Consider the following 18,543-nt stretch of genomic DNA (forward strand, 5'->3'; position numbering starts at 1 on the left):
CCTAGATATGAACCGCACCAAAGATATGTGGGACTGTTATGGAGAAAATAATAAAAATTTACTGGAAGACATTTAAAAATGAGGAGTCATATTATTTTCAAGAATAGAAGGAATAACATTAAAAAGCAATTTATCCCCAAATTGATCAATTAGGTTCAATAAAATTCCAGTAAAAAACCTAAAAGGAGTTCATGGTGACCTTGAAAAACTTACTCTTAAATTTAAGTTGAGAAGCAAAGAATTAAAAATGGCTAATATATTGCTGAAGAATAATGAGATGGGAAACAGATTCTATTATAAATCTTGTGCAATGTGTAGTATTTCGATAATGTGGAATTGGTGCATGGAGAGATAAACAGGTTAATGAAACAGAAAAGAGAGTCCAGAAATAGACCCATTTGTACATGGAAGGATATATGACGTATTTCAGATCTGTAGTGAAAAATGGAGCATTCAATATAAAGCGTTAGGAAATTGGCTGTCTCTATTGAAAAAAATGGATTACTACTTGTATCATAGACAGAAACCAATTCTAGAAGGATTAAGGACTTAAAATGTTAAAGGTAAACATTTAAAATTTTAGGTACAGAGAAGCTGCAGCTTAAATTTCATGCAGGAGCTGATGAAAGGAAAATTATACTGGAGGGAGGTTCCCTTTGAGCAGGGCAGAGGGGAATGTGGGGGTGTGTGGGGTGGGTGGCAGAGACTGATATTTGGGTTTATATGCAAATTCATGCTGCTGCTGCTGCTGCTAAGTCACTTCTGTCGTGTCTGACTCTGTGTGACCCCATAGACGGAAGCCCACCAGGCTCCCCTGTCCCTGGGATTCTCCAGGCAAGAACACTGGAGTGGGTTGCCATTTCCTCCTCCAATGCATGAAAGTGAAAAGTGAAAGTGAAGTCGCTCAGTTGTGTCCGACTCTTAGCGACCCCATGGACTGCAGCCTACCAGGCCCCTCCATCCATGGGATTTTCTAGGCAGGAGTACTGGAGTGGGGGCAAATGCATGAATTCCATATAAATCTATATACCTCTCTCTCTGAGATTTAAAAAACCAACCATAAGAGCCACCTCCTTTTCTCTCGCTTGCTGCCATCCCAAGGGATCTCCCATCCTTTATTACAGCTGAGCAGCCCCATTAAAAGGAAGGATTAGGGACATCACCCCAATTCAGTTTACCCTTGGGAAGTCTTGGTGTGTTCATAAAATCTCAGCTATTTCCTGAGAACTAGGTTTAGTAAACTTTCATCTCTACTCTCAAATTCCCAAAGGACATGAAGTATCACACAGAGAAATATTTGTGAAAGAGGTAGTTGTCAACAAAGTCTTGCTGAAAAATTCTTGAACAAAACATACTTAACATATTGAGACTTCTAAAATTAAAATTTAGTTAGCACTGCCCTAAAACACTCACTATTTTTTTTTTTCTGAGAACTGTAGGAGACTTAGGTGGAAGTGATAATTTGTCCAGATAATAAACACTTAAGAACAGGAGTGGTAATCAAAGTTTCTTCTCAACCACATCTTAGGCTAATGGAGCAGAGTGTTTTCTATTTGGGTATTCTTCACTCCTGCACACCTGGAACCACCCAGGCTGATGAAAGAAACCTATCTGGTATTTAGCTTTGCCAAGTGTTTAATATTTCAACTGGAGAGTTGTGGAAACTCACTGGAAGAGGAAGACAAATTTAAATCAGTATCTAATTCTCAACCTTCCTGCTTTCTTTTCCTCATGGTGACCAGGTGCTCCCTGCAGGCCAGGGCTTTAGGTCATTATTGTGTCTGCTGCTGCTGCTGCTAAGTCGTGTCTGACTCTGTGTGACCCTGTAGACGGCAGCCCATCAGGCTCTGCTGTCCCTGGGATACTCCCGGCATGAACACTGGAGTGGGTTGCCATTTCCTTCTCCAATGCATGAAAGTGAGAAGTGAAAGTGAAGTCGCTCAGTTGTATCTGACTCTTAGAGACCCCATGGACTGCAGCCCACCAGGCTCCTCTGTCCATGGGAGTTTCCAGGCAAGAGGACTGGAGTGGGTCGCCAGTGCCTTCTCCATTATTGTATCTAGTTACCACAATTCAGGGACTGCACCCTCCATACAAAAACACTTAAACACTTAGGAAGATGCCATTAATACACTTCAATAAAAGTATTATACATATAAAATGTGGACTTTTTTTTAAAGTTAACATTAAAAAAATATAAGATATTCAATGAGTGTTAAAATGCCTAATCATTTCTTAAATCCAACAGGATTTTTAGTCTTAACACTTTGTTCAAAGCAGAATCTAAATAAGGCTCATGCATTGAGGCTGGTTGATGTGTCTTTAAGGCTCTTATCCCCAGATTTTCCCCATCTCTGTCTCTGTTGTCTCTCTTTGCAACTTATTTGTTGAAGAAACAAGATCATTTGTTCTGTAGATTTTCCCATTATCTGGATCTTGCTGATTGTACCCCCTTGTGATATCTCTCAGTCTATTCTTCTGCTCTTTATTTTCCTACAAATTGGTCATTGGATGGAGATTGGATTACATTCATGGCTGCTTTGGTAAGACTCATTCATGGATGAGTAAACAATCTGGTAAAGAATTCATCTGCAATGCAGGAGACCCTGGTTTGATTCCTGGGTTGGGAAGATCCACTAGAAATGGATAGGCTACCCACTTCAGTATTCTTGGGCTTCCTTGGTGGCTCAGCTCTTAAAGAATCTGCCTGCAATGCAGGAGACCTGGGTTCCATCCCTGGGTTGGGAAGATCCCTTGGAGAAGGGAACAGCTACCCACTCCAGTATTCTGACCTGGAGAATTCCACGGACTGTATATCCATGAGGTCACAGAGAGCTGGACACGACTGAGTGACTTTCACTCGCTATTCATGGATGGACTTATGCTTCTACTAGGAGATGTATGATACCCAATTATCTCTCTTTTGTGATGTTAACAACCATTGGGGATCCCTGATTAGATTCATTAATTCATTAGGTGGACCCTGGCTTTTATTTTGAAATAATTATAAACTCATCCTATCCTATATAGTCGCTCAGTTTTGTCTGACTCTTTGTGACCCTAGGGTCTGTCCATAGAATTCTCTGGGCAAAAATACTGGAATGGGCTGCCATTCCCTTCTCCAGTGGATCTTCCCGACCCAGGGATCAAACCTGGTCTCCTGCATTGCAGGCAGATTCTTTACCATCTGAGCCACCAGGGAAGCCCCCTATAAACTCATAGGAAGTTGCAAAAATTGTAAAGAGAGTCACATGTATCCTTCATCCAACTTCCCTTAGCTATTGAAGTAAACATATAACCCTAGTTCAATATCAAAACTGGGAAATTGACACCAGCACAATAATAATACATTTAAAAACTCATCTGATAACATTTTCCCTTTAAAAGTCTAGTGAAAGAATCAAAATGAAAACTGTTCATGATTTGGTTAATTATATGTGTTTCACAGTTTTATTTCAGCTTGAAATATGGGTTTTTCTCTGAAAGTTAATTTATGAACCTAGGTTAAAAATACATCAAAGCTAGCTTTATTTTGGGTTGAAGACAGTTTGGCACTGTCTGATCCTATTCCAGGAGACTTATTTGTAATTCAGTGCTATAAATTTGGATTTGAGGTATCCAGCAAAAAAATGCCAAAGGCCCACTTTCCTTTCGTTAGACACAAAAGAAACAGCTTTTCAGAGGTGAGGTCATCTTCCTTTCCCCTGAAATTCAGGGAATGCACTTATATAATGACTTCATGGAAAAATAGCACAGGCACAGAGGAATGACAGAAACATTTTCTTTAGTGTTTTCTAATTTACAAAAGGCGTTAGTTAGATAAAGCTACACCTTAATTAGGTGTTGCAGCTTAAGAGTCAGTGGAGAACATATCTTGCTTGAAATCTGGATCCCTTCTTTTATGGCAAAAGAAAACTTGGCAGTTTCAACATGTTCACAGTGCTGCTTACAAGAGTTTAAACATCACTTTGTTGGGACATTTCTGAGGACTCTTTCTTTTCTAATTTGGAAGTTTAGAAGTATTTTTTAGATTTATAACTTGCAAAAATTGGGAGAAATTTTAAAGATCACGTGGGCTACCTAGTCATGTTATAGATGAAAGACTGAGGCCTGGAGGGGTTAGGTAATTCTCTCACACAGTCAGCCATTGGCTGTGCCAGCGAGGCTATGCCTCTGACAAGCCAGGATGTGGGGCAGGTAAAAAGCAGGTGCAGAGGTACAGAGGGCAAGGAGAGGGTGCTTCCCTCTCCTTGGGGTCCTGCAAGGGCACTCTAAGTTCCAGGAGGACTGGGCTATCCTCTCTTGGCTCACTCTTGTGTCTCTAGGGTTCACTATAGCATTTGACCTAGCAAAAGTACACGTGGCTCTCAGACTCAGAATACATGTCAAGGATAGGATTTGCATGTAGGGATTGATGGGAGACAGGACTGAAAAGCCTGGCAGAAAAAGATCATCACACACTTTGTTCACCATGTTAAAAAGTTTGAACTTTGTGTTGGTGGATGATAGCACTGAAGAATTGTAATATAACATAGTCAAATGACCATTTTAGAAAGGTCATTGGCAGCAATAGAAAGATGAACAGCTAAAGGCTGATGAGACTGGAGCTGAGACACCACAGAGAGCTACTGTGGAAGGAAGGGGGCTATGCTAAGGATCTGAACTAAGGCAGTGACCGGGAGCACCGAGATTACAGAGTTGCATTTGAAAGATGCTCAGTAGGTAGACTTGATCAGACGGGGACTCACTGTAGAGGAGTAAAGACTAACTTCACTGTTTCTGGTGAAGGTAAAGTAGCTGATGGTGTTTGATCTGCTAAGATAGGAAGGCAGGTTTGCTGGGCAAAGATGAGGAGATTGACTCTGGTGATGAGGGATAGAGGTCTGGAGCTCAGTAGAGAAGTGCCAGCCTCTCAAGGAAGAGATAGTATAGTCGAAATCCACGAATTTAACTTAATGCTTTTTTTTTTTTTTAAAGTATTTTGTCTACACATTATGGATTTCAGTGTGTTTCTGGCCTTAACAAGCAACTCACTCAGTTTGCAGTTCCTTTGTAGCATTGATTAAAATAAAAGTGCTTCCCAGCAAAAGAGACCATAATCAAAAAGAAAAGACAATCTGCAGAATGGGAGAAAATATTTGCAAACTGTGTAACCAACAAGGGCTTAATTTCTAAAATATACAAACAGTTCATACAACTCAACAACAACAAAACAAATGAATGACCCAATAGAAAAATGAGCAGAAGAACTAAGTAAACATTTCTCCAAAGAAGGCATACAGATGGCCAACAGGCACATGAAAAGATTCTCAACATTGCTAGTTATTGGAGAAATACAAATTGAAACTACAATGAGATACTACCTCACACTGGTCAGAATGGCTATCACTTCAGTTCAGTTCAGTCGCTCAGTTGTGTCCAACTCTTTGTGACCCTATGAATCGCAGCACGCCAGGCCTCCCTGTCCATCACCAACTCCCAGAGTTCACCGAGACTCACGTCCATCGAGTCAGTGATGCCATCCAGCCATCTCATCCTCTGTCGTCCCCTTCTCCTCCTGCCCCCGATCCCTCCCAGCATCAGAGTTTTTTCCAATGAGTCAACTCTTCCCATGAGGTGGCCAAAGTACTGGAGTTTCAGCTTTAGCATCATTCCTTCCAAAGAAATCCCAGGGCTGATCTCCTTCAGAATGGACTGGTTGGATCTCCTTGCAGTCCAAGGGACTCGCAAGAGTCTTCTCCAACACCACAGTTCAAAAGCATCAATTCTTCGGTGCTCAGCCTTCTTCACAGTCCAACTCTCACATCCATACATGAAGTCTAAATAACAAATGCTGGAGAGGATATGAAGAAAAGAGAATTCTTCTATACTGTGGTGGGAATGTAAATTGATGCAGCCACTATGGAAAACAGTATGGAGGTTCCTCAAAAAACTAAAAATAGAGTTGTCATGTGATCCAGCAATCCCACTCCTGGGTATATATCCAGACAAAACTGTAATTCCAAAAGATACGTACACCCCTATGTTCATAGCAGGACTATTCACAATAGCCAAGTCATGGAAGGAACCTAAATGTTCATTGATTGATAGAGAAAATGTGGTACATATATACAATGGAATGCTACTCAGCCATAAAAAAGAATGAAATCATGCTATTTGCAGCAACATGGATGGAACTAGAGATTATTAAACTAAGTGAAGTAAGTCAGAAAAAACACATATCATATAATATCACTTATATGTGGAATGTAAAATATGACACAAATGAACTTACCTATGAAGTCGAAAGAGACTTACAGACATAGAGATCAGACTTGTGGTTGCCAAGGGGGAGGGGATTGGGGGTGATGGAGTGGGAGTTTGGGGTCAGTAGATACAAACTATTGTATATAAAATGGCTAAACAACAAGGTCTTACTGTATAGCAAGAAAAGTAAAGTGAAAGTGTTAGTCGCTCAGTCATGTCCAACTCTTTGTGACCCCATGAACTGTAGTCCACCAGGCTCCTTTGTCCATGGAATTCTCCAGGCAAGAATACTTGAGTGGGTTGCCATCCCCTTCTCTAGGAGATCTTTCTTACCAGGGATCGAACCCAGGTCTCCCAAATTGCAGGCAGATTCTTTACTGTCTGAGCCACCAGGGAAGCCCATTCAATAGCCCATATAGTATAGGGAACTACATCCAATATCTGGTGATAAACCATAATGAAAAAGATGTAAAAAAAAAAGAGCATATATATGTATAACTGAATCACTTTGTTGTGTAGCAGACAGTAACACAACATTGTCAATCAACTATACTTAAAAAAAAAAAAAGAAACCTGCATCTATCTACAATATCTCTCTCTCCTGACACTTTGTCCACACAGGTTTGGAGGAGAGGCTGAGGGCCCAGAGAGGAGAATAAAAGGCAGGACCACTAGGAGTTAACACCTCCAGCCACACACACCACTGGATGAGACCGCAGTGTGGGTGGGGGGTGGTGAATAATCCATCACCTGTCTCCCTCTGGTTCTCATCTCCTTCCTTCCCTGATCTCCTTTATTCTCCCCAAGTCTGTCCTCCAACCTCACATGTTAACCTTGAGGGGAGTTCCGGGAAAACACAATTTTCTCTGTCTCATTACATTTCTACCTTTTTAAAGTTGGTTACCCATTTAATTAAATTCATCCACTTTTACTTCTGTTTCTTACCATATTACAAGCTTTTTGTGGGGAGGAAGCACAATTAACTCATTGTTTTGGAATCCAGATCCCAGTTTCATTCCTAGTTCAGCTCTTAATAAATGGAATTGAAGTGACACTATTTTATAGTTTCAAGTGTTTATATATATAGTAAAATAAAGAAGTTTCCATAAGAATTATAAAATAAAAGAAACAAGATCCCTACTCTCTTATTTATTTAATACAGAAAATTTTCTTACATTATAAAGAGTGCTCAGAATATAGAAATACTTTCTATAAAAGCTATGTTTTGAACTATATATATTTTTTTAGTATAACTATTCTTTTTTTTTTCTTTCCTCAGTGATCTTTGGATTTGGTAACATCATTGGTTATATACTCATGTTTTAAAAGTAAAGGATGATTTCATCTGAGGCAGATTGAACTTACATAAAGTGCTTATGTGTGCTGGCAATGTGAGTATAAGAGAATGCACTTACAATGAACATTTCACACAATAAATAAGCTAGTCTCTGTGTTGCCCAGTTAGGAAGGCTGGGGTATGTGGAGATTAATGCTGGGTAGTCTAACATTCTTAATGAAGCTTGTTAACAAGCGAGATAGGACTTTACAAAGGATTTCAATTTTCAAGACATGGCAAGTTCAGTTCAGTCGCTCAGCTGTGTCCAACTCTTTGTGACCCCATGGACTGCAGCATGACAGGCTTCCTTGTCCATCACCAACTCCTGGAGCTTACTCAAATTCATGTCCATCGAGTCAGTGATGCCATCCAACCATCTCATCCTCTGATGGCCCCTTCTCCTCCTGCCTTCAATCTTTCCCAGCATCAGGGTCTTTTCCAATGAGTCAGTTCTTTGCATCAGGTGGCCAAAGTACTGGAGTTTCAGCTTCAGCATCAGTCCTTCCAATGAGTGTTCAGGACTGAATCATTCCAACTATTCCTTTAGGATGGACTGGGTGGATCTCCTTGCAGTCCAAGGGACTCTCAAGAATCTTCTCCAACACCACAGTTCAAAAGCATCAATTCTTTGGTGCTCAGCCTTCTTTATAGTCCAACTCTCACATCCATACATGACTACTGGAAAAACCATGGCTTTGACTAGACAGACCTTTGTTGGCAAAGTAATGTCTCTGCTTTTTGATATGCTGTCTAGGTTGGTCATAGCTTTCCTTTCAAGGAGCAAGCATCTTTTAATTTCATGGCTGCAGTCATCATCTGTAGTGATTTTGGAGCCCCTCAAAATAAAGTCTGTCACTGTTTCCATTGTTTCCCCATCTATTTGCCATAAAGTGATGGAATCAGATGCCATGATCTTTGTTTTCTGAATGTTGAGCCTTAAGCCAACTTTTTCATTCTCCATTTTCACTTTCATCAAGAAGCTCTTTAATTCTTCTTCATTTTCTGCCATAAGGGTGGTGTCATCTGCATATCTAAGGTTATTGATATTTCTCCCAGCAATCTTGATTACAGCTTGTGCTTCATCCAGCCTGGCATTTCACATGATGTACTCTGCATATAAGTTAAATAAGCAGGGTGACAATATACAGCCTTGACATACTCCTTTCCCAATTTGGAACCAGTCTGTTGTTCCATGTCCAGTTCTCACTGTTGCTTCTTGACCTTCATACAGATTTCTCAGGAGGAAGGTCAGGTGGTCTGGTATTCCCATGTCTCTAAGAATTTTCCAGTTTAGTGATCCACACAACACAGTCAAAGGCTTTGGCATAGTCAATAAAGCAGAAGTAGATGTTTTTCTGGAACTCTCTTGCTTTTTCAACAATCCAGTGGATGTTGGCAAGTTGATCTCTGGTTCCTCTGGCTTTTCTAAATCCAGCTTGAACATCTGGAAGTTCACGGTTCACATACTGTTAAAGCCTGGCTTGGAGAATTTTGAGCATTACTTTGCTAGCGTGTGAGATGAGTGCAACTGTGTGGTTGTTTGAGCCTTCTTTGGCATTGCCTTTCTTTGGGATTGGAATGAAAACTGACCTTTTCCAGTCCTGTGGCCACTGCTGAGTTTTCCAAATTTGCTGGCATATTGAGTGCAGCACTTTCACAGCATCATCTTTCAGGATTTGGAATAGCTCAACTGGAATTCCATCACCTCCACTAGCTTTGTTTGTAGTGATGTTTCCTAAGGCCCACTTGACTTCACAATGCACAAACAAAACATCTCTCTGAGTGATTTTGTTTCCTTCCTAGGAGCCAGAAATTGATTGGATTTTAGAGAAAAAAATTTTTTTTTTCCTCCCTTTGAGTGAGAAAAAATTTACAGATCGTCTAGCTCATATTCTTTTTCAATGTTCAGTTTTCTCACTTATGCAGCTTTTAGTTTTTAATGAAAAGTAAAATTTTAAAAAAGCAATCCATAAATTATTGTATGTTCTTAAGAATTTAAGCAATACAGAAGTAAGGACATAGAGCAACAGGAAAAAGTACTTTTATTTTTAATATAACTTAATTTTTTAAAAATTTACTTTTAAAATTGAATATAATTGCTTATATGGAATTTAAATTGGAATATAATTGCTTATCCAGTGGTCCTGTATGGATGTGAGAGTTGGACTATAAAGAAAGCTGAGCACCAAAGAATTGATGCTTTTCAACTGTGGTGTTGGAGAAGACTCTTGAGAGTCCCTTGGACTGCAAGGAGATCCAACCAGTCCATCCTAAAGGAAATCAGTCCCGACTATTCATTGGAAGGACTGATGCCAAAGCTGAAACTCCAATACTTTGGCCACCGGATATGAAGAGCCGACTCATTTGCAAAGACCCTGATGCTGGGAAAGATTGAAGGCAGGAGGAAAAGGGGCAGACAGAGGATGAGATGGTTGAATGGCATCACCAACTCAATGGACATGAGTTTGAGTAGGCTCTGGGAGTTGGTGATGGACAGGGAGGCCTGTCATGCTGCAGTCTACGGGGTCACAAAGAGTCAGACATGACTGAGCAACTGAACTGACTGACTGTCAATTGCTTTATTATGTTGTGTTGGTTTCTGCTGTACAACGATGTGAGACAGCTATAAGTGAGTGAAATCGCTCAGTCGTGTCCGACTCTTTGCGACCCTGTGGACTGTAGCCCGCCAGGCGCCTCTGTCCATGGGATTTTCCAGGCAAGAATACTGGAGTGGGTTGCCATTTCCTTCTCCAGGGGATCTTCCCAACCCAGGGATCAAACCTAGGTCTCCTGCATTGCAGACAGACGCTTTATCCTCTGAGCCACCAGAGACAGCTATAAGTATACGTGTATTCTCAGATGGTAAAGAATTTGCCTGCAATGCAGGAGACATGGGTTCGATCTCTAGGTCAGGAAGATCCCTTGAAGAAGAGAATGGCAATCCATTCCAATATTCTTGCCTGGAGTATTCGATGGATAGACCCTGGGGTTGCACAGAGTTGGACAGGACTGAGTGACTAACACCTACCATTCCCTCTTAAGCCTCCCTCCCATTCCACCCCGACCCCAACCCTCTTGGTCATCACAGAGCACCCAGCTGAGCTCCCTTTGTTATACAGAAGCTTCCCAGGAACCATCTATTTTACCATGGTAGTGTATATATGTCAATGCTACTGATAGCTTACAGTGAATGGTGTCTGATTTGTGATCTCCAAAGAAGATTTAGCTTTGGGACCAGGGACCAGACTTGATCACTCAAGAGCTTTTGTGTAGCAGAGTTTTATTAAAGTAAGAAAAGAAACAGAGAAAGCTTCTGACACAGACATCAGAAGGGGGATGGACAGTGCCCCCCTCGCTAGACTTTAGCAAGGGAATTATATACTTTTAAAATTGGTTATTACAATAAATCAAAAGAATGTCTCAAGGTTGTAAAGATTTTACCAGACCCACTCCCATAATGTACATTTTAAGATAACAGGATTAGTTAGAAGGGTTTCAGGAAGGAGAAACTGTCCTCAAGCAGAATACATTGTTGTTATATAATCCCTAGTACAGAGTTTAAACTGAGTTGTTTGCTGTGTAATCATCAGTTCGGGGCTTAAAGAAAAAAACGTTTTATGTGACTAAGACTAAAGAATGTAGAGGAAAAAGATGTTTGTCCTTTCTTCCTCCCTGAGAATTCCAGACCCCTATCTCCTCAAGAACCCCAGGCCCCCCTCTCCTGGGGACCTGAACTCCCTGGACTTCTTACCGACCTACCTAGGAATTGACTCTCACTACTCTCTCAATTTGCCCCACTCTCTCCTTCCCATGCTGTGTCTACAAGTCCATTCTCTCTGTCTGCGTCTCTATTCCTGCCCTGCAAATAGGTTGGTTCTTCTAGATTCCATATATATGCTAATACACGATATTTGTTTTTCAGAAGGTTCTCAGGAAGGTTCTTTTAAATGTATCCTTTTCCTAAACCACCTATTCCTCAGCAGTGATTGCTATGAGAGTTTGATGTGTATTTTTTAGACCCTTTCCTGTGTATTTACATACATATGTATGCACTGTAACTTGAATTTCTTATTTTTTAACATGAGTGAAAATTTACATGTATTGTTTTGCAATTGCCTATTCTTTTTGAATGACCTTAAATTTTTTTCATGTCACTACATATAAATCTACCTTATTCTATCTGAGCTTTGCTCAGTGTTACAAAACGTGTGTGGAAGAAACCACAGTTATACATACTTTGCCAGTAAGCCCTTGATTTTGTCCAGGTAAAGGATGGCATCATCAACTCAATGGACATGAGTTTGAGCAAGCTCCGGGAGTTGGTGATGGACAGGGAGGCCTGGCATGCTGCAATCTATGGGGTCGCAAAGAGTCAGACATGACTGAGCGACTGAACTGAACTGACTGAAAGGGCAAATGTCTCTTGTTCTCAGAGAAGGTAGGCCTTTTCTCCAGCCAGTTGGTCCCCTTTGCAAGTATGTACTTTCTACCCTTTGTAATAGCTAGAGAGACCATGTGACACAATCTGGACTATGAAATGTGAGGGGAAGTTGGCAGAGAGGTGTCCAGGGAATCTCTATTCCTTGAAAAAAAGCAAAAGCATCACGAGGAGGTTTATCTCTGCCCTGGCCATTCTCACATCCTCCACTTCCTGCTTTGAAGTCAGTTGCAATTTATGGAGCTTGAAACTATCTTGAGGCCCCAAGGCCACAGGCATAAGGCTGCAAAGTCACCATGCCAAGCTTATTATTTCATTTTTCTGTCTAACAAGCCACGTTGAAATCACAGTGGATTACAAGTGTAAACTTTTGTTTCCACACTCAGAGGTATGCGAGCGATCTCTGGCTCTGCTGGGCTCATTTCAGACTGGCTGGGTGTGGCTCCAAGTTGGGTGTTAGGTTCAGGCCTGTTTTATGTATTTCCTCATTTTCCTTGCATCAGTAGCTCTCTAATGTAGTTCTTTTTATGAAGCAACACAGGAGTGCAAGAAGGTGAGTAGAAACACAAGATACTTATGATCTTGGCTTAGAATTGGCATATACACAGTTACTTCCACTCACATTCAACTGGCTAATCAAGGTTGCAAGGCCAAGTCTAACATCAGCCTGTTATAGCACACTGCAAGGTTACGCTGCAGACAAAGAGAGTGAAGAGCTGAGAACATAATCCAGTCAGTCAGTACTCAAAGATGGAGGAGTTGAGGGATGAAAAGATGCTGGGTCCTTGATGACAAAGTGGAGCAGCTGAGCAAACAGTGGTATGAGTTTTATGCAGAGCTTGTTATGTGATTAAAGAAAAAACAGAAAAAAGAGTCCCTATTTATTTAAGGCACAATTTCTGCTGGTAGTTGAAGACATTTCAAAATGATAAAATAAATAAACTATTTGTTACTGATGGACATTTAAGTCATTTCCAATTTTCCATTATTACAATGCGACAATGAGCATTTTATATACAACATGACCTAAATGTATGTGTATTTCTATCAGATGGGTTCTTAGATACAGAATTGCTGAGCAGAAGAGTATTTACATTTAAAATTTGATAGATAACATCAGATTGTCCTCCACAAGACTTTGTCAGTTCATTTTTCATACCATTACTAATCCTGCTGTTATCACATTAAAAAATGCTTCCAGTTTGATGGGTGAAATATAGTTCTGTTTCATATGCACTGATTAGTGAAATTAAATGTCTTTTCATGTATTTATTGGCCATTTGTATTTCTTATTGTGTGATTTGCACAATACCCTTTGCTCATTTTTCTATTGTGTTTTCATTTTCTCTTAGTAATTGGTAGAAGATTATTCTATTTTGTGCTTTTCATTTTGTCTGTTTTTACACATATGATAGGTATTTTCTGTCACTTATTTGTCTTATCATCTTTAAACATTTTACAATTAAATATCGCAGATACAAAGCAGTATACATGAAACGTGTTTAATCTCCAAAGAATGACAATAGAATAAACTGCCAGGAACCCATGACCCAGTTTGAAAGCTTGTACTCCCTCATTACTCATGAAGTCTTGCATGTGCCCCTTAGGTTCCACCCTCTTTCCTCCACATGCAGAACAATCACAACCCTGAATTTTGAGTTTATCATTCTCTTATTTTTCCATGTGGTTTTGCTACATAAATCCGTGTCTGCAAATAAGATAGTACTTAGCTTACATGTTTCTGACATATAAATATAATCATATGGTAAGTTTTCTTGGACAACTGCTTACACTCAACATGTTTCTAAGGTTCATCCACTTTTTTTTTCATGTAGCTGTAGCTCATGTCAGCAAAGAATTCCATTACATGAAATGTCATAATTTATCCATTCCTCTAGAAAACAGTGGTGCTATGAACATTGTTAGTTGGTGCCCATGTGCAAGACCTTCTCAAGGAGTGAAGCTTATCTAGGAGTGAAGTTGATAGGTCCTGCACTGTGTGCACCTTAAGATAAACTATATAAATGTCAAAGTGATTTTTACCAGTTTACCCTCCCTACCAGCAGATATCACTGCTTCTGTTATCCCACATCCTTGCCAACACTTGCCAACATTATCTTTAAATTTTTGCAAATCTTGCAGGAGTAAAGTCATAACTTATGGTTCTAAGCCATAACTTATTGCATTTTCCTAATTACTAAAAAACAACAGATTGGTTCCAAATTGGGAAAGGCGTACGTCAAGGCTGTATATTGTCACCCTGCTTATTTAACTTATACGCAGAGTACATCATGAGAAACGCTGGGCTGGATGAAGCACAAGCTGGAATCAAGATTGCCGGGAGAAATATCAATAAGCTCAGATATGCAGATGACACCACCTTTATGGCAGAAAGCAAATAAGAACTAAAGAGCGTTTTGAGGAAAGTGAAAGAGGAGAATGAAAAAGTTGGCTTAAAACTCAACATTCAGTAAACTAAGATCATGGCATCCTGTTCCATCACTTCATGGCAAATAGATGGGGAATCAATGGAAACAGTGAAAGACAGCCGACAGAGGATGAGATGGTTGGATGGCATCACTGACCTGATGGACATGAGTTTGAGTATGCTCTGGGAGTTGGTGATGGACAGGGAGTCCTGTCGTGCTGCAGTCCATGGGGTCGCCAAGAGTCGGACACGACTGAGTGACTGAACTGAACTGAATTGAATTACTAAAGAGATTGGTTTCTTTTCCTGTGCTTGTTGAACGTTTTTTATCTTCCTCTTCCACAAAACTTCTGTTCATCCTTGCTCATTTTTCTATAGGATTGCTTGTGTTTTCCTTATTTATTTGTATTCATTCCATATATAGTCTAGATCTGAACATTTTGTCATTTTTTCAGATCCTTACTCTGTGCCTTGCCTTTTCACTCTCTTAATGGTATCTTTTGGTAAACAGAATTTCTTAATTTTAACCTACTTAAACTTACCCATCATTATTGGTAGGAGTGTGTGTGTGTGTTTGTGTACACACATATGTGTACTTTACTAAAGAAATCCTTCCCTTCCCTAATATCATAAAGATAATCTTTGAGATTTTCACCCAAACATTTTACGGTTTTGCCTTTTACATTTAACTTTTTAATCCATATAGAATTGAGTTTTGTGGGTATGGTGAGATTTCTCACCCCTTTTTTAATATGGATAACTAGTTGGGGCAGCATAATCATGGCATCCGGTCCCATCACTTCATGGCAAATAGATGGGGAAACAGAGGAAACAGTGGCTGACTTTATTTTTCTGGGCTCCAAAATCACTGCAGATGGTGATTGCAGCCATGAAATTAGAAGACGCTTAACTCCTTGGAAGGAAAGTTATGACGAACCTAGATAGCATATTAAAAATCAGAGACATTACTTTGCCAACAAAGGTCTATCTAGTCAAGACTACGGTTTTTCCAGTAGTCATGTACGGATGTGAGAGTTGGACTATAAAGAAAGCTGAGCACTAAAGAATTGATGCTTTTGAACTGTGGTGTTGGAGAAGACTCTTGAGAGTCCCTTGGACTGCAAGGAGATCCAACCAGTCCATCCTAAAGGAGATCAGTCCTGAATATTCATTGGAAGGACTGATGCTGAAGCTGAAACTCCAATACTTTGGCCACCTGATGCGAAGAACTGACTCATCAGAAAAGACCCTAATGTTGGGAAAGATTGAGGGCAGGAGGAGAAGGGGACGACAGAGGATGAAATGCTTGGATGGCATCACCGACTCGATGGACATGGGTTTGGGTGAACTCCGGGAGTTGGTGATGGACAGGGAGGCCTGGCGTGCTGCGGTTCATGGGGTCGCAAAGAGTCGGACACGACTGAGCGACTGAACTGAACTGAATCCATTGGAAATCCAGCTTTCTCCCACTGCCCTGTGATTCCACATCCCTGCTATTAATATAAATCACATTCCAAACACATGGGGCTGTTTCTGGGTTTCTATCCTGTCCTAGTGGTGCATTTGTCTTTTCCAATGCAAATACCACAATATATTCATTAACATAGCTTCAAGAATCACTTAAAAAACAACTTCTCCCACCTAGTTCTTCCTCAGGCATACTTAGGCTTTATGGGATATTTTCTATTCCATATTCTTTTAGAATTAGCTTGTCAAGACTCAAGACTCGCTACAGTTTGACTGTCTTGAATCCGTAAATTAAGTTGAAGAGAATTGACATCTTTTTAATAATGATTCTCTTTATACATTAACATGGCCTCAATTTATTTAGATATTTTTAATGTCTATTAATAAAAGTTTATAATTTTTTCTTATAAAGATCTTTGGTATGTTTATTTTTAGATCCTTCACATTTTTAAAATGCCATAAATTATATCTTTTTAAAAAACTATGCATTTGAACTCTTTTCTGTTGGTTTAGAAGGACAATTGATTTTATATTCAGATCTCATGTTAAGTTCTACTGTTTATTAAAAAAAATCTGGAATTTTTTTCAGAGGTTTCTGTATAGATAATATATCATACACAAGTAGTTTCTTCCTTTCTAGTACTTAAATTCATTTATTTCATTTTCTTGCCTTACTTCACTGACTTAGATCTCCCATTGCATCTCGCTTTATCTTCTTTGCTTTTTAATGATTGTTTCATTATTTTCAACTTCTTTGTCTCTCTGTTCCATATTCTTGCTGACTTCTTCAGGATTATAGTCTATTTCATAAATGCTCTTTCAGTGGGTCTAGCCACACAGTAAACTTGTTTACTGAGTTTTAAATTTTAATTATGAGATTTTTAATTTCTAAGGATTCTATTAAATTTTTTTCTAAAGTCTTTCTCTGAATGCAGAACGTTTCTTTATTACAGCAAGATATAAAACAAATAAACATTAAGTGTTCATAACCACACTAGCCATTATTATGACTGATGGTATTATTCAGCTTGCTCAAATTTGGGGGAATAGCTATATACCACTCTTGAAATTCACTGACCATGTAGTGATGTTGAAGGGCACACTGAGGCCCTGTCTCCCGACCTCTGGTACAGCCAGCAGGTCAGCTCACAGTTCCCACATAGAAAAGCAAAGGGTATGGCACAGAGGCAGGGTCAGAGGCGGGTTATGAGAGGAAGATCTTTTGGATTCCAAGCGGACAGGATGATTCTTCTGTTTTCAGGGCTGGTTTTGATTGTGTCAGTCACCTTCGAAGTTGATTATTCCTTGATCTGAATAATCTGAATCCACATCTTTGTATGTGAAAGTGAAGTCGCTCAGTCGTGTCTGACTCTTTGAGACCCCATGGACTGTAGCCTACCAGGCTCCTCCGTCTATGGGATTTTCCAGGCAAGAATACTGGAGTGGGTTGCTATTTCCTTCTCCAGGAGATCTTCCCAACCCAGGGACTGAACCCAGGTCTCCCGCATTGTAGGCAGATGCTTTACCGCCTGAGCCACCAGGGAAGTCCTTTGTATATGGAGCCCCCAAAGCCTCCACTGAAATCTGTAAACTGGGCCTTCACCCCCTTCTTTTCTGATGAAGAGTTCCAGGCTGTCCAAGAAATCTCAGGACCCATGGGAATCCTAGATTTTCATCCTGCTTGGAAGGCATCTCCTTAATGTTTGTGGATCCCTTGATTGATAAACCACAACGCCTTGCAAACACCCTTTCAGAAAACACGTTTGAGTGTCAGCAGGGGAAATTCACCTCTCAGTCTGTAGCACACTTGTGTTAGGAATACTGACAATGAGCCGGTGAGGGTGTGGTCATTCTTTGGAAGTCACAACGAAGGACATGATAAATCTATCAGTTCAGTTCAGTCCAGTCACTCAGTCGTGTCCGAATCTTTGTGACCCCATTGACTGCAGCACTCCAAGCCTCCCTGTCCATCACTGACTCCCAGAGTTCACCCAAACTCACGTCCATTGAGTCGGTGATGCCATCTAACCATCTCATCCTCTGTCAGCCCCTTCTCCTCCTGCCTTCAATCTTTCTCAGCATCAGGGTCTTTTCCGATGAGTCAGTTCTTTGCATCAGGTGGCCAAAGTATTGGAGTTTCAGCTTCAGCATCAGTCCTTCCAATGAATATTCAGGACTGATCTCCTTTAGGATGGACTGGTTGGATCTCCTTGCAGTCCAAGGGACTCTCAAGAGTCTTCTCTAACACCACAGTTCAAAAGCATCAATTCTTTGGTGCTCAGCTTTTTTTATAGTCCAATTCTCACATCCATACATGACTACTGGAAAAACTAAAGCTTTGATTAGACGGACATTTGTTGGCAAAGTAATGTGTCTTCTTTTTAATATGCTATCTAGGTTGGTGATAACTTTTCTTCCAGGGAGCAAATGTCTTTTAATTTCATGGCTGCAGTCACCATCTGCAGTGATTTTTGGAGCCCCTCAAAATAAAGTCTCTCACTGTTTCTATTGTTTTCCCATCTATTTGCCAAAACAAAACCAACACTCAGTTGTGGATGTGACTGGTGACGGAAGTGAAGTCTGATGCTATAAACAACAATATTGCATAGGAACCTCTGAAATGTTAGG

The 18,543-nt window shown here is 40.2% G+C and overlaps 1 pseudogene; it reads right to left on the reverse strand.

Moving 5' to 3' along the window:
- Positions 1–16,965: 16,965 nt before the first annotated feature.
- LOC112584403 lies at positions 16,966–18,170 on the reverse strand (annotated as a pseudogene).
- Positions 18,171–18,543: the final 373 nt, after the last annotated feature.

The sequence above is a fragment of the Bubalus bubalis genome, chromosome 4 (genome assembly GCF_019923935.1).
Source record: "Bubalus bubalis isolate 160015118507 breed Murrah chromosome 4, NDDB_SH_1, whole genome shotgun sequence".
Taxonomy (NCBI): domain Eukaryota; kingdom Metazoa; phylum Chordata; class Mammalia; order Artiodactyla; family Bovidae; genus Bubalus; species Bubalus bubalis.